Consider the following 3,733-nt stretch of genomic DNA (forward strand, 5'->3'; position numbering starts at 1 on the left):
TAAAATATAACATGATGAAGCAAGCACGATAATCACAATTATTATCTAATAAAAATAAACGTTAATATTAATTATAAATAATAAAAATTATTATAGTGGCCTGGTGTGGCGCGGTGGTTGCCCTCAGTCACTACAGTTCTGAGGTAAATCATCTGCTGGCGCCGCTAGCTCTCGGATGGGTGACCACCCAATTTTTTGGTGACGAATCCATGACGCACACACAACATACACATACGTGTTCCCTACTAATCATATCTCACAATCAAACCTTACACAAAAACCTACTGTTCCTATCCATAGCATGACCACTTAGTTGCCGGGTTTAAAAAAAGATCAATAAAAAAAAAAAAATTTATAAACAGAATGAAACCTATAAGAATGTTAAAAGATAAGATGTTATTGCCTATTGGCAACTTTTTTTCTCTCATCCAATAAGTTCGCTTTTTCATAGTTTATATAATATAACTTCAGATATATTTATAATTTGCTGTGTATACATTATTTAATATACATCATTAAAAACTAAATACATTTAAAAAAAATATGTTTTTTTTTTTTTTTACATTTGAAAACAAGAATAGAAACCTATGCTTTCTAATTAATTTTTCGGTACTTATTGTTCATCCGTGTAAATTAATTAAATTATGTATGATAAAAGATTTTCATCCCAGTATCATAAATGATTTGATTTTAAACTTTATCTTAATTAGGTCTTTATTCTGGAAATAATTCTGGTAAATTAATATTAACATATTGGAAGGTTGTAAATAGTCCACATGGGTACCTATATATTCATCAAACAGACTTCAATTCTGGATTAAATGAAATTATCTTCATTAAAGAAATTATTATTCATGTTGATATATTCTTAGGGATAATTTAGTCATTAAACATAATCAATATTTTCTCCAAACTCCAATCCTTCCGACGAGTAAATAATCACGAAACGTGTTTCGCCGAAAAGACGATTAACCTTTTCGTTTCTATAAACTTTTGAAAGTTACGTCGATTTAATATTAAACTATTTTAAGTTTCACCAATGAAATTTGGATAACAAAATTGAACAGAATTGATATTTTATATTATGTGTGTATATCGATACGAAAATATTGAAACTACAGTAATTTTTATTTTAATTAGTTAGCGCTTGATGATTAACTTTATATTTCAAATAGAAGTTTAAAGGAACAGTATAACAATAAAAAAAAAAAAAATGACGATAATGTTTAATTTAAATAATAAACACGATTTATTATCTACATCGAAAATAACTTATAAATTACAATTTTAGTTTATGAGTCAGACAATGTTTATTGTTCGTGTTATTTTTGGATTTTTTCATATATTATACTTAATTATTTATATATTTAATTGTATATTATATTTTTAGATAAAAAGAATTGATACTTGAATTGTTTCTAAAGGTGCAAATATAAAACTGAGACTAGATGGCCTTTTAAAATTATGAGTTTACGATTTCCTCGATAGTTTCAAATAACAAGACTACTTTCACCACCAAACAATTTTGATAAAAACTCAAAACTTACGGTCGTATAACTTATAAGTTATAACCAACTACAGTCTGGAAACGTTTTTCAAATACGATGATTTATCATTATTCATTTCTCTCTAGTTTAATATCACAACCACCACTGTCCTATGCTCGAGTACGCAAAACGGAATGAATGCCCAAACAGACAGTATTTATGCCCTTGTTTAGTTTTTGTTTTGTATTTACATATAATACCTATATATATATATATATATATTAATTTAACTGATACTAAAGCATTATACCTATACTGTACAATTGTACAAGTTGCATAGTGTTATATAATAAATTCGATACTGATATTATGTATATTTACTATGATAAGTATATAGTTATAAATTTAACGCACACTTCAAAGACTTCAAATGATGTATTATTATTTGTTATTATTAATTTAAATACTTAGAAATTATAGAGAATCATTGTAACTTGTACATTATTTTATTACAATCAGAAAATACTCGTAATACGACGAGTATACATATTATTCACTGTACCTAATAAATGAGTCATTACAATACATTTTTAATAATTATAATAATAGAAAAAGAATACAACTTAAAAATAACGAAAATTAGTAACAACTAACAGAAAAACAATTTCTTAGTGTTACCTTAGAGAAAAAGAGAAAAAAACATTGGTTATAGGCTTATAGTATAAAAATAATAATTGGTAAAATTAATAGATACCTAACAATTTACGATAGTCGCTATAAAAGCAATAATAAATCATTTCATCCGTAAAAATGAAATGTATCAAAAATCGGTTAAAATCGAATTTCTTAAGACTTTTCAATATACTTCACAAATTATGTGATGATTTTCATTGAGTCCAAGAAAACTAAAAGAAAAACAAAAATAACCTTTTCACAATATCATATAGGTATTATACTAGGTAATTTATAAAGATGTTACATAGAAGTCTTGAAATGGTTTTAGTAGGTATCCATAAAAAGTGTACATGAAAATAAATTCACCATTAGTAACATTTAATATAATGCATGCACCTTTTAAAATTTTAAATGAACCACATACATAATAGTGTTAGTTCTATTTTATCTCTTATAAATAATTAATACATCCATAATATGAAATTAATAAATATTAGTAAATAATCATATATATTTTATTATAGGTATAATCTATGCTATAGTTTGATATGAAAAACTTAAAACAGCTATGATAAACACTTTTTGAAAGGAAAATAGGAATTTTTGATTATGTTATAGTTACATACAATTATTAGAGTTCATTTGTTAGTAAAGAATTACAATTTTTTATTATTTGTATGTGCTTGACAACCATTAATAATCTCATCATATTATTATACGATATAAGATGATAACTATAAAATAAATTTAAAATTTAGATATTTTTAAACAAAACCATGGAATATAATAAAATTTTTATTATTTTATTATTTATAATTTAATCTATCATAATAAATATAATTGTAGAGAATATAGGTATATAATATATCGTCGTACATTAATTACAATGTATGAAAATAATTTTTAATTCTACAAGTATAATCATTTGTAAGAAAAAAATGTGAAAATAATTGAACAAATCCAGTAAGTATAGAGAGAGTGTTTGTGTTGGTAAATCAACGAATGTTTCAAAAAGTGAATCGTAACTTTAAGTCGTAGACAATGTAGCCTATAAGAAGTAAGAACTTTCAGTTAAACAAATAACTGAAATAACGTTTATAATATACTACTAACTCGCAACTAAATTTAATCGAACGCATGAACGATTGCGTACAAACGTATAAATAAATGACAATGTGCGCTTTAACTTAGTCGGTGTTCATTTATTTATGAGACTCAAAATCGTACGCGGAATTCCATAATTGCATCACTGTTATAACAATACACGCTCGTAGTTTACACGCAGCTATGTGAGAATGGTCGAATCGGAATCGTCCGTCACGACGGCAGTGTTGAAAAAGGCCGGTGACGACTATGTTGGAACCGTTAGGCATTTTAAACAGACCTTCCGGCGGACGACCGAAATTGTCTTGGTTAACCGGCGTTTATAATATCACTGACGAGGTGACCGCCGTCCATGTAATATAGTGGAGTTTACGTTACTTGCGAGCTGTTGACCACGATATATTGTGTCAAAAGATAAACGGTTGCCACACCAACCGTTTCACCACATCCGCCGCCACCCAGCAGAG

The sequence above is a fragment of the Melanaphis sacchari genome, unplaced genomic scaffold (assembly GCF_002803265.2).
Source record: "Melanaphis sacchari strain LSU unplaced genomic scaffold, SCAv2.0 Contig244_pilon_pilon, whole genome shotgun sequence".
Classification (NCBI taxonomy): domain Eukaryota; kingdom Metazoa; phylum Arthropoda; class Insecta; order Hemiptera; family Aphididae; genus Melanaphis; species Melanaphis sacchari.